This window comes from Portunus trituberculatus, chromosome 46 (assembly GCF_017591435.1).
Source record: "Portunus trituberculatus isolate SZX2019 chromosome 46, ASM1759143v1, whole genome shotgun sequence".
Taxonomy (NCBI): Eukaryota; Metazoa; Arthropoda; class Malacostraca; order Decapoda; family Portunidae; genus Portunus; species Portunus trituberculatus.
In genome coordinates this window covers 33612653-33626024 of record NC_059300.1, presented here as the reverse complement: position 1 = coordinate 33626024, position 13372 = coordinate 33612653, and the positions used below count along the sequence as shown (strand labels likewise).

The window sequence follows — 13372 nt, the reverse complement described above, 5'->3', positions numbered from 1 at the left end:
GTTCCACAATTCGCTTTTTTGTGTTTGGAGCGCTCGCCAACCTAGTTGTCTGGCTTACCAAAAGGATATAAAGCGTCGGAATGGTTGGTAGCCCCGCATAGCTGTGGTTGGTAAGCGTGTGAGTGAAAACCTGGTGAAAACGTAAACAATTTCGTTCGATCAGCTGATAACATGTCTCAAGGAAGAGAAAAGTTGACGTCGCTAACCAGCAACCAGAAAAGCACGTTGGTTGATCTTATCAACCAATTCAACGTCGTGCTTGATAAGTGGTAATTACTCCATGATAGCTAAGAAACAGGAAGCTTGGGAGACAATTACCAAGAAGTTCAATGCAATATGTGCAACACTTAATCAGTTTTTTTTTTTTTTCCACTCATCACTGACTATGATCACATTTTCAAAAAGTAGATAACACACACACACACACACACACACAAGGTATAATGATTAGCATTAAAAGTAGATGGTTAAGTTTATTCATTCTTACATACTATTTGTACTTTGCAATACCTACATTATACACCATAAGATCTTATATATGCGTGGAATCCTCACTCGTCGCAATTCTTCCATTTCATACATTTCTTCATCTATGATTTCTTCTAATGCAGCCATGGTACCTGAAAAGTGTAGTTTTTAATGGTCTGAAGAATACCTAGCTGCATTTTGAATGGTTGTAGGGCATAGGTATGTTAGATTTGGGTGGGGGATAGGTGAGGTTAGGTTAAAATATGTTTGGTTTGTTTTAATTTCTGCCAATCTAACATTTCCGCTTTTTCATATTGACATTTTCCATCGCAAATTGATGCTTCAGAAGTTATGACAATAAATAGGTTGGTTAAGTTACCTTGGTTAGGCTAAGTTAGGTTGGGTGGGTTAGGTTAAGTTGGCTGGGTTATTGTTTGCTTGGTTAGGTTACATTAGGTTCGTTAATAGAATCCATTCACTAATGTGTAATAAATCCATCAATAATGTCTTCTGATGTGTAGACCACCACAGAATCGAGTGTTACCTGCAAGCTCATCAAGTTACCGTTTATACCTTTCCTCCATTGTTTCATCGGTCACCTCTTAATAGCCTTGAACTTAAAACTACAAATATACTCAATATACAGCCTCGTGATCATTTTCATTTATTTAATCGTTTTTTTTTTTTTTTTTCCTGGGTATGAGTTACGTACATGATATCTCGGCTTCAGTCTACTCCACTCCTTCCATATTATAGTTTTTGCCCTTTAATTCGTCCACTTACCTTTCTTAATAGTAGAAGCACACAGTAAGAATTCATGTAATGATATATAGATAACAAGATTAATCATATACTTACCAAATTTAGTCAGTGAAGTAGAGATGTGACGAGTCGATTAGGCTGTTGTTGATGTTTGGCGAACTCACAAGGCGACTACAGTAGACTTCAAAATTAAAACGTATGCTCAATATAGCATAAGAAAAGCTTTGTTGTACCATCAAAAAAATTTGACATGGTAAATAGACTGAAATAAATTTAATTACAGTTAGCTTCTTTTTACATTTGGAAATTTAAAATACAAGGCGGTAGCTTTGGTCGCCCGGACACTTGACCAATGTTTTGCAAAACGCCTCGACCAAAGTTCCAATCTTTGGTCCACTAGCGGACAAAAAACAGATGGAAAAAGGCATTCTGGAACGGCACAGGACACAAATTGCTTGGTTGGCTGCCTAACGGACCAAAAAGAAGTAATTCAGGAACCGGCTGAAAGGGAAACACAAACGTTCAGTGAGATCACAACTAGCTGTAATGGAAGGTTCACAGCATCCCCTCACTTGCACCTTACTTGTCCAAACTCAACTTCAACTTCTACCTTACCTTCTTGTTGGAAGTTTACCTACTTTCAACCTGTTCCTAAAAAAGGTAACTGTTCTAATCCCTCAAACTGCCATTTTTTTAGTTTTAATCTCTTCCTTGTCTAAAGTTTTTAATTTATCCTCAATAGGAAGATTCTTAAACATATGTCACTTCAGAATCTCCTATTTGATCGCCACTAAGGCTTCCACCAAGGTCACTCTACTGGTGATCTTCTGGCATTTCTTACCGAGTCATGGTCATCCTCTTTTAGAGATTTTGGTGAAACTTTTGATGTCGCAGTAGACATACCAAAAGCTTTTGATAGAGTCTAGCATAAAGCTTTGATTTCCAAACTGTCCTCCTACGGTTTCTATCTTATTCTGTGCAACTTTATATCAAATTTCCTTTCTGACCATTCTATAGCAGCCGTGGTAGACGGCCACTGTTTTCCTAAATCAACTAATAGTTGTGTTCCTCAGAGTTCTGTCTTCCCATGTTCTCCAACTTCCAAAGTAGACTGCTATGTGGGACTTTATCAAAAGCCTTTTTTTATGTCCAAGTACTCAGTGTCCACCCATCTATCTGTTCTCTAGTTCTTCTACTACTCGAGTAGATACTTATACATTTGACACACATGATCTTCCTGTCTGGAACCCAAATTGTTTGTTCGATATAACTTGTTTTTCAGATATCTAACCATTTTTCTTTGATAACAATTTCACATATCTTTCCCACAACACTTGTAAGTTACACTAGCCTGTAATTTAATGGCTCAGTTGACTTTCCTCCTTTGACTATTAGAATTATCTTATGGTGGGTGACAATCCCCCCTTCCCCCTTCGCTTCACCCTTCAGTGCCGCCCTATTAATAATCTCGCTTTCCTCTATTCCTACATAATCTAACAAAATATAACACACACACGTGTACACACTGGGAGTGAGAGTAGTCATCTCTGTTTGGATGAAGAATGGGGAGAGACTGGGTCCGTGAGAACCTCCATCGAACAACTCTCCCGAGACTTGAAAATTGTTAGCAGACGTCACAATAGGATTGGTGCGGAATAATTACAGAAAATTTTATTGACGTCACTAATAAAATTACTTTACTGAGAGACACTTTCCTGTACAACTCAGTTCTCCCTTTACTTAATAGAGTGAAAATTTCGTAAACAATTCTGATAATATAGCAAGTAAATTTAAGGCTTTTAACTCATGAACTGGCTACTCTCTTCCTCTGAGACACGTCCCAATAGGCAACTTGTAAAACTGCCTCTATCGCCAGATGGCATCACGTGTCTCGGCGCCACAGAACGAATTTCTCTGAAAAAATTACTTATTTACCATAAATGCTCTGCGTTCTTTCTTGGAAAACTATAAATACATATCAATACAAAAACTGTTACTGCTTGTATGAAAAATGTAGTCGATATGTATCTTTATCTAAACAAAACAAAAATAATGACGATATATAGTAGTTGAGAACTCGAGTCAAAATAATTGTCCTTATATGAAAGTAATGCAGATTTGAGCAAGAAAATGCGTCGAAGAAAAAAAATTCTGCTTGCATTTCTGAGTGTGCAGAGTACAACACTGAATCCAGGATGGTATAATGCACGTTGTTTACTAAGCTGAAGATTTCTTTCAGTTGTTAAAGGCTGCGACGATCTTGTATGATCCTACGAGCCCGAGAGAGATGCCTGCGGTGTTCTCACAAGTGTTGCAGTTGCTTGGGCAGTGGAGGTGAGCAGTGAATCTTGTGTGACCATGGGATAGAAGGTGTTTTCCCGCCGACGGCGTCAACAAAGTGACTAGTGTCACGTCCTGACATTGGGACGTTCTGCTGTGAGTTGCTAAGTGACATTCAGTTTGTTGGCTTTTTTTTTTTTTTTTTTTTTTTTTTTTTTTTTTTATTTATTTTTTTTTTTCAAAAGAGACACGGGCACACCCAATGCAGTTACTCAGGACACGCAGAAATGCAAGCAGAATTTTTTCTTTGACGCGTTTTCCTGCTTAAATCTGCATTTCTTTCATATAAGGACAATTGTTTTTACTCGAGTTCTCAACTACTATATATCGTCATTATTTTTGTTTTGTTTAGATAAAGATACATATCGACTACATTTTTTATACAAGCAGTAACAGTTTCTGTATTGATATGTATTCATAGTTTTCCAAGAAAGAATGCAGAGCATTTATGGTAATTAAGTAATTTTTTCAGAGAAATTTGCTCTGTGGCACTGAGACACATGATGCCATCTGGCGACAGAGGCAGTTTCACAAGTCGCTTATTGAAGCGTTCTCTTAAGGTGAATACTTACTACATACCACCAGAATCTTCATTTCAGATTCGAAAAATGTCACTTTGTGGGCAATCATATGAATCCCTTTCTGGTAGTGTTTTGTTTGATTAAATTAAGAAGATAATTCAATTATACATTTTTCGTTAAAAAATCAAAGATTGAGTATCCAATAAGAATTTCAACCAAAATTTGTAGTGATCCACAAAATACATATTATTTGAATAAAGGCTAAGAAATGCGTGTATTTTCCCATATATATATAGTTTCCTTGATTTTTAAATGTATTTAAAAGCACTACAAAGTATTCTTACACGAATTAAAAAGTAGAGCCAGCATTCTTTTTACCATAACGAGGACACTCAAGTATGGAGAAGGACATACAGAAGTGGACGATGGCTAGTCTCAAACACTACTTAAAGGCACAGGTAATACCAAACTCTGGATACTGAAAAGATGCCCTTGCTCTAATGGTGGAGAAGGCTATCAACAGCCCACAGCTGACCAGCATAACAGAAGAGGATGATGGAGAAGAAATTAACATAAGGAGGAAGACAGTAAAAGTAGATGGGACGTGCGTAACTTTTCCTGATCCATATACACTGACTGGTGTGGTAGCTCATCACCAGTAGACTGGGATTTAAGACTGAAGATTATTTTTCTTCCTTGAGGTATTTGAGATGCAGTTTTTCCCCCACTCACTGTAAGCAAACAACACAGGATCAGGGTGTTCAGATGATGGTCCATTTTCTCCCCAATATATGTGGTTGTCAGAGCGACAACCACGTAAGCGACATCGCGGTCAAAAATACAATACTAGTCGAATGAAATAGAGCAACTCCTGATCTATTTGATGATGTTTAACACTTAGATACTTCTTATAAACCAAGTACTCTAATTTCAGTCTTAAAAAAAAGGTGTCTCCCGCTGGAACTACAAATTGAGTGAGTCCTCGGTCCTTTCGTTTTTTTTGGAAATGACATTGTGTGGCAACTACATGCCTCATTCCCACTCAGTTTCCTGACACTATCACACAATATTATGAAAAACAGAGACTACCATCGTCTTTCTGAGGAAATTCTGCATGACATAAACACTAATATAAAACATTCTTACGATCAAAAATATATGAAAAGAAGCAATAATTAAAATAACGCCTACACATTTTCTTCCACATTTTTTCATTCAACTCCTCAATTCTCCGCTATTTTTCATTGTATCTATTTTTCAAATTCAGTTCTGGAATCCGCATGTTTTTCTGCCTCTGTTTGTATAGGCTAAGTCCCATTTCAAAAATATCTAAGGAGTTAAAATTGTCCAGGAACACAAACCATTCCGCTGCACGAGTCACATCATGTTGATGTTTGTTTACCCAGCGTGGGAGGTCCGTCGCCTCACCACACCACTCTGTGGTGAGGGATGTCTGTCTAATTAAAAATGTCAAAACGATGATAGACAGACAGCCTGCGGATAGGAGCAACTTCAACTGAATACAATAAAAAAAAAAAAAAATTCTTTGATTCATCGAGTTGTTACTTTCCACGGAAATCTTTAGTAAAAGGCGAAATATGAATGCATTTTGTTGGGAACCCATGATGACTTTATCCATATGGGTAGATGCATTGTGTAAAAGTTAATAAAAACAAATATGAAAGTGAACACCAAACAGCTGCTCTAAATAACTGAAAAATAGTGATGCATAATGACATGAAACAAGTTTTTTTTTTTTTCATGTAGAACACATTGCAACTAGCGAAAACCTCAAACATTTCGTGCCACTGTTGACTTGAATGCAAGCTACTACTAAAACTTTTATCAATAATCTATAACGATAAAACAACACATTAGTCCATTTATTTATTATATTAGGCTATTTTGTCATAAATTACTATTAGGAATTCGTAAATCATTTGTTATCCTTTTTTGTACACAGCCTATTCGATCTCATTAGACTATTATTATTATTATTATTATTATTATTATTATTATTATTATTTCATCAACTTTCCCAAACATTACCTATCATCATCCATCACTTGTTCCTTCCCAACATCATGCATCATCACCTATCACCACTATCCCATCATCACCCATCACCGCTTGTTCTCACTATGACCCATCATCACCCATCATTATTCCTACCCACTATGACCCCTCAGGGGTAAGAGGGAGGGAAAGACGGGAGTGGGAAAAGTGGGCGGGGGATGATACTATACGTGACAAAATTACATTAAATTACACAAATATTACACTAATATTCAGTATTTACTAGAAACTGTCAACCAAACACATCATCTTACTAAAGTCTAGTATATGCAGGTATTTTCTTATCATCTGTCTTTCGAGTAAAATAGCTTTGAATGGGTCCGAGAAAACACAGTATCAGCCATCGAAAATTTCATTTTGGGGTAAGAAAATTACAATGCCACTTTTGCGTCCTCACCACTCATATAAATAGGTTGCACCTTGCCATACAGTGCATTCCAGCCAAGCCTTCAGACGGAGCAGGACCGGAAGAAAGCTGCAAGAGGAACACGAGAAACAATGCGCGCGACCCTGGCGATGTTGGAAAATCTTAAAAGAGCCAACCCACACGTCATACTTTCTCCCATAAACATCAAGATAGACGAAGAAGAAACGGCTCTACCAACACAACAACAAGAAGAGTGGACGACAATAAGACGACATAAACAAAAAAACAAATAAATGACCAGCAAGGGGGACAGCCCCCCACCTTTCTACCTCGCTCTTTACTTCTTTCTTTTCACCCAAACTATTTCTTCCCTAGCTAGCTAGCTAAACTCTTCTTTCACCGATCTGTCTATCCCAAAGAAGACAGTGCATTCAACCTACAGCTGCGGCGCCGCCGCTGATCCTCGTCAATCATCGACGCATCTCTACTCCCTCACCGAAGTGTCGGCCAGACCTGAGTAAGTATGTTTGTCTTTCTCACTGTCTATTACAAGTTCATACTTTAGTGTCATTCATCCTCAGTGTCTGACTGTCTATCAACCTCATAAGTGTCAGTTAGCCATACATTATGTCAACCTTACAGTATTTTATCATCCTCATGCAGTATAAACCAACCCCACAGTGCCAATCAAGTGATAATAATGCTTATGTGTGTGTGTGTGTGTGTGTCTGTGTTAAAATTATTTATCATGCATATTTTTCTTCAGAAAATTGACGTGCAAAGATGTCTTCTGATGGGCCAAACGTGGATGAAGTTGATGCTGGCGGCGCGCGTGTTGGCCATGATGACAACAACGGTGGTGATGTGCTTGAACCTTCCCGTGGAAAAAAGCGTACAAGGAATCCATCAGTGTGAAAAAAAAATGTTGCAAAATACAAGAGAAATGTTGGTGAAGCTTACATCAGTGTGAAAACGAACAGACATGTAGCAGCTCGTGTTATTGGCCCCCCGTTGTGCTGACGGGTATTTTGACAAGAGATAGGACGTGAGGAAATTGAAGCCATATTTGAAGCTTTATGGGCACTAGGAGATTATGGACTCCAAAATGCCTACATTAAAAAACTGGTCAAGACTGTGCCCATGAAGCGAAAACGTACATTGGCAGAAGTTAGCAGGCGTGCCCATACTTTTCTCTACAGTGTGATGATTAACGATGTTTCACATAGTGTTTGCAAAAAAGGATTTGCCAGTATTCATGGCCTTAGTCTTAGCCGTGTTGAAAGTGCAAGCAAGAAAATGACGTTGACCGGAACCCTAATTGCAGATAAACGTGGAAAGCGAGTTCCTCAAAACAAAATTGTGGGGGGTGCAGGCGGATCGAGTCAGAGAACACATTAAACTTTTGCCTGCCATGTCATGCCACTACAGTCGTTTCAAGGCTCCACACCGTCGCTACCTTGACTCGTCCCTTACCATCAAGAAACTCTATGATTCATATGTAGAATGGGTGGAAAAGGAGCATAGTAATGAACCATGTGTCACCTTGAGCTACTACAGTGATGTCTTCACCAAGGAATTCAACATTTGTTTTGCACCTCCTAATTCTGACACCTGTACCACTTGTGATTCTTTGAATGCTGCAATTAAGAATGATGCTGAAAACCCGGAGAAGGTAGCAGAACATCAAATGAATTTACAGGCACACAAGGCAGAAGCAAACGAAGCACAGAACCTGATGAAAATGTGGAAAAATAATGAAGATGCTGATGTTCATGCAATTGCTGTAGACCTCCAACAAATGCTCCCAACACCTCGCTTGTCAGCTGGAAGGAATCTCTTGCTACAAACACAAAATGTGGACTTACAACTTGTGCATCTTTAATTTGAAAACAGAAAATCAACCATGTATGTGATGAATGAAAGTGTAGCTAGGCGTGGTTCTGTAGAGATTGCTAGTTGCCTAAAGGACTGGATGTTTCATGAATATGCTAGATGTGTGTTTGAAAAACTTCTTGTGTTTTCTGATAACTGTGGAGGACAAAATAAGAACATAAACATCGTCCTCAACTATCTCCATGAGTTGCATTATGGGCGAATACAGGACATCAAACACATCTTTTTGGTGCCAGGACATATGTACATGGGTTGTGACAGGTCCTTTGGGCTTATTGAGAAACGCTTGAAACGACATGGCAATGTGGTCCTTCCTCGTGATTACTGCAGTGTTATGAAAAGTGCCGCATCTACTTTCATGGTTAACGAAATGGACCAGTCAAAATTCCTGAATTTAGACTTGCTGAAGACGATGGTAACGAGGAGGAGAGCTAGAGCTTCAACATTCAAGAACGCAAAGATGATCCTTGTCAACTCGTAGTACAAAGAGGGTTATGTTCTTCTGCAACATTATGATAAGAATAACTTCACCAATGCCACAAGAGTGCGCCTCATGCCAGGAAGAGATCCATACAGTCCCAACAACTTCAACCTCAGTACCATACAGTTGGCTCCCAAGTACGACCGTCCTCTCAGGCTTGATCAGGAGAAAGTGGCAGACATCATGTCACTGTATCCACTTCTGAGTGCTGCTGAACAAAACTTTTATGAAAACATCTTCCAGAACCAAGAAGATAATCAAATAGATGCCTCTAATGACGATGGAGATCATGTTGACAACTACACACTGGACTATCATAAGGAATAAAACAAATGTGTATGGTTTTGTTTTTGTAATACTAGAAGGTGCGTATATCAGAATGTGGGAAACAAAGTATTGCATTATCGTACCATAATAATTTTGACCTGTGACTGTGAGTGACTGCAAAGGAATTTTTCTTTACACACACACACACACACACACACACACACACACTCGTACATTGGTAACAAACTTTCAGTGGTGTCATTCTCTCTCTCTCTCTCTCTCTCTCTCTCTCTCTCTCTCTCTCTCTCTCTCTCTCTCTCTCTCTCTGCTGACTGAGCTACTAATTTGGAAGTACCTCTCCTGTGATACTTTTTTTTTTTTATATTGACCACTGACTGATGTACCTACTGATACAATGGTCTGGTCTTATGTCTTCTAGTCTATAGGAATAAAATCTATCAGCATTTCTTTATAGTTTCATTTTCATTTATTATTATTAATAAAACTCCGTTAATGTGTTGTACTTTTTTTTTTTTTACCTCATCATTATGACATCCTGATTAATGATCACGTAGCAAGAATAGCTACCCATGTAACTGGTGAGCGCCAAGAAAGATAGAATCTGATGATGTGTCGTGGGGTTGGCTGTGGTTTGACTGGTTTCTAAGTCACGTAGCTATTGTACTGCTTAAAATGTGAGAAAAGCTGCTTCTGGCAACGAGCAGTAGGACGCGACTTTGAAACAGGGTTGCCAACTGGCGTTTTTCACTGCCAAATTTAACCAGTTTTGGCAGTAAAACGTGTGTTTGGCAGTGAAAAACGACAATTTTGCATTTGGCATTGAAAATTTCTAAATTTGGCAGTCAAGAAACCGAGTGATGCAATTTTGGTTAGTATTTTGTAATGAAATATTATTCTCAGCAAACAATCAAGCCCATGCCTTGGATACACATTACAATACGCGTACGGCTCTGGTATTCTCAGGCTCTTGCAAGTCTCAAGCCCGTCACCGTCAGTAGTCACTCAGTACATTCTGTTGCTCGCACGCTTCTGAACTCGCCACGATGTCTAAGTGGAAAGGACAGTACGATTCTGGGAGAAAGTACCAGGATGCATGGGAGAAGGACTTCCCATGGTTAACAAAGGCGAAAGGTGGAACAGAATCAGCATTTTGTAAAGTGTGTCAGAAAATTCTGCAGCCCAGGAAAATTACCATTAAATTGCATGCTGATACTAAAGAACATAAAGTGCGTGTTGGAGCAATCAGTTCAGTAAGAAAAAATTTATTTGAGAGAGGTGGTCCTTCCAGGATTCAGACACCCACTCATTCACTTAAGAAAGCTGAGCTGCAGCTTGCAGTGGTTGTTTTTGGTCACAGTTCGGTAGCAACTATAGATCACCTCAGTGAAGTGATAAAGAACAACAGTGCAGGAAGTAAACTAGAAAACATGCGGTTGCATCGCACAAAATGCTTTATACGTATTAAATATTAGGATTTGTAAAATTTGGCATTGAAATTCTTAGTCTGGCAGTAAATCTGAATAAATTTGGCAACAGTACACTCACGAGACTTGGCAACCCTGCCTTGAAATCTCAGCTGTCAGTCATGACTCACTCAGTGTTCACTGGTCACTTGTCTCAATGATGCACTCGGGTCTCACAATTTTTGCCGCATACATTACTGCGTCACCCTCAAAAAATTAATCAGCACTGCCATCTGAGACAAGTGACTTTACTTTACTAAGTACAGTCACTTCTCTCAGATGGCAGTGCTGATTAATTTTTTGAGGATGATGCGGTAATGTATGCAGCAAAATTTGCGAGACCCAAGTGCATTATTCATCGCATCACCCATCAATTGCGATATTTGTGATAATATCATTGTTCAAGGCACTCTCTCCATGAAGTTTGGAATGTTTTGGGCAGCACCACAACTTCAACAAGCAGTCAAACTTGAGAACTGCAAGGCAGGGTACATGAAGCGAAGCTTTTATCGTGATGGTGGGAGTCCGCGTCATGCTCAACCATAAGAAGTGTTTTGGTATACCGTGTACAGACATGCACGTGTGTATGGTACACCCGCACTCTGCACATTAGGTAAAGACATCAATAATAATGCTTGCTTGGCAGCAAAAGAATTAAGGGGAAAATAACTGCACATTGTTTGTTGAAGTGTCTTTACAGACAGTGCGGTGGCCACCGTGCTTCTATGATGAATCGTGGATCCTTGGCACCGAGCCGCCGGCTGCATTATTCTTTCACCTGGTATTATCAAGTATAGTCAGATGATAACTGGAAAACAGACCCTACCATAATAGTAATGAAGCATTGCTGCTTATCAAGAGCTAAAACATATCAAGGTAAATTATATCTACATCGATATTATCAAAAAAGAAAAATCATATTTTAAAGTTGTTCTTTAATTATTCAAATTTTTTTTCGCTTCATCTCCTCTTAACCAATTTAATTTTCGTTGCATTGATGAAAATGTCACATTCCCAGAATTACCACACTTCTCCAATTCTCTTACTGTAAAATTTTGGCAGGTGTCAAAATTTAATAGGTGGTAATGGCTAAGAACGTAAAGTTTGCCTGAGTTGCCAGTGAGCGTCGCTTGCTTGTCAACCAACACCAACAGCCTCTACCGAGTACCTAGTATGACTGATGCGAAATATTGGCAAGATAGTGTTGGAAAGGTTGGTAGGTAGGAAGGTAGTAGTGGTAGTAGTTATTGTAGTTTTATGATTGAATTCTTGTGCCTGAGATTGAAAATTGAAGTTTTTTTTCATGAGCATTTGAAAGCAACTTATTCTTATATAATTTAGCATAAGAAGTAACAGACAAGCAGCTTCTATATTTCTAGGCTTGACTACCAATAAATAATACAATATTAAAGCAAAATGTAAGGCTGGGTGGTCGTCCATGCTTCTTTATAGCCATTAAAAATTCAATATTTTACGTTGGCAACATATGCCATGGAAGGACAGCCTACTATTCCCCACTGTCTCAATGAACCATACAGAAAGCATTATTAGCTTTCAAATGACACACAATTTCATCTTCCACAACTTCAAAGCGATTTTTCTCGTTTGTTTACTTTTGGCGCTTACATGGTTGTTGCTCCGATAGCCAGATATAGTGGTCTCACACTTTGCAACAAACGAAGCCAACACAAGGATGACCTGGGCCTCAGGCAGCCAAGATAGTCTCGAGGATGGTGAGGTGTCATGTAGAAGTAGATGAGGTATTTGTTGGCAAGCCGCTCTCATTTTACCCTTTCTCTCTCTCCACATGTGTGTGATTACTAGAGATATGATTTTACAACTTACAAAGCTAATTCCACAATGATAAAAATAATTTGTGAGTGATGTATGGTCCAGGTGAACTACAGACTATAAATCCCGCCGATATACCACCAGTGTAGTGCGAGGGGGTGGAATGAATATACATAAATAAAAAATAAACTTACAATGAATAAAAAAAAAGATTATGAGAAATTTTTAAATTTTATTTTTGACAAATTGGTAGCGAGACTGCCGTTATCAGGCACTGGTTTTTAATTTAATTTTGACTGTTTAACATGAGCTACAAATTCACAAAATTTTGCCGCAAATTAATAGAATGATATAAGATGAATTTCTCTTCCCACAATCACGTCTATCCATTTACAGTCCAGCCCACCGGAGAGAGGATACACACACAAGAAAATAAGTATACAAAGGAAAAAAATGACAAAATATAATCACTACACAGCCTGGCATAGTGCAGCGGCAACACACATGGCTTCCCATTTGCTGTGGCACTCGGCGGCTTCATAGCTCACAGAACAAAACACAAAGAAACTTACTTGTCTTTACGGTCTGTTTACAGTTTACACCACGAGGAGAAATGGTGGGGGAGGATTTACCATGGTGGGCAAGGATTCTAGGGAGGATATACGGGTTCAATGGGCGGGCTGGAGGAATTGATTAGGGAACCTCACTTCTAACAGATGGCGCGCGGATCGCAGCTAGTAAGGGGGTGAGGGATGGGGGGTCCATCAGCGGGGGAGGATGAGCGCCGTTACAAGATTCAAACAGTCAGTCAGTCACAGGAAGGAGCGCAAGGCACATCAACCATTGCCCGCCTCCGCCTGGGCCACACCACGCTCAGTGCTCACTTGCATCACCTATGTCTGTCTTGTGACCCATTCTTCCC

At 39.1% G+C, this 13372-nt stretch overlaps 1 long non-coding RNA gene and 1 other non-coding gene across 2 annotated transcripts; both read right to left on the bottom strand.

Annotated features, from left to right (window-relative positions):
* Positions 1–458: 458 nt before the first annotated feature.
* LOC123519939 lies at positions 459–1387 on the bottom strand. Its single transcript, XR_006679131.1, has 2 exons — positions 1327–1387; positions 459–620 (listed from the first exon to the last, which is right to left on the bottom strand). It is a non-coding gene; the product is annotated as an uncharacterized LOC123519939 (long non-coding RNA).
* A 4216-nt stretch (positions 1388–5603) lies between these two features.
* On the bottom strand, positions 5604–5719 carry LOC123520374. Its single transcript, XR_006679245.1, has one exon. It is a non-coding gene; the product is annotated as a U5 spliceosomal RNA (small nuclear RNA).
* Between the last annotated feature and the right edge of the window lie 7653 nt (positions 5720–13372).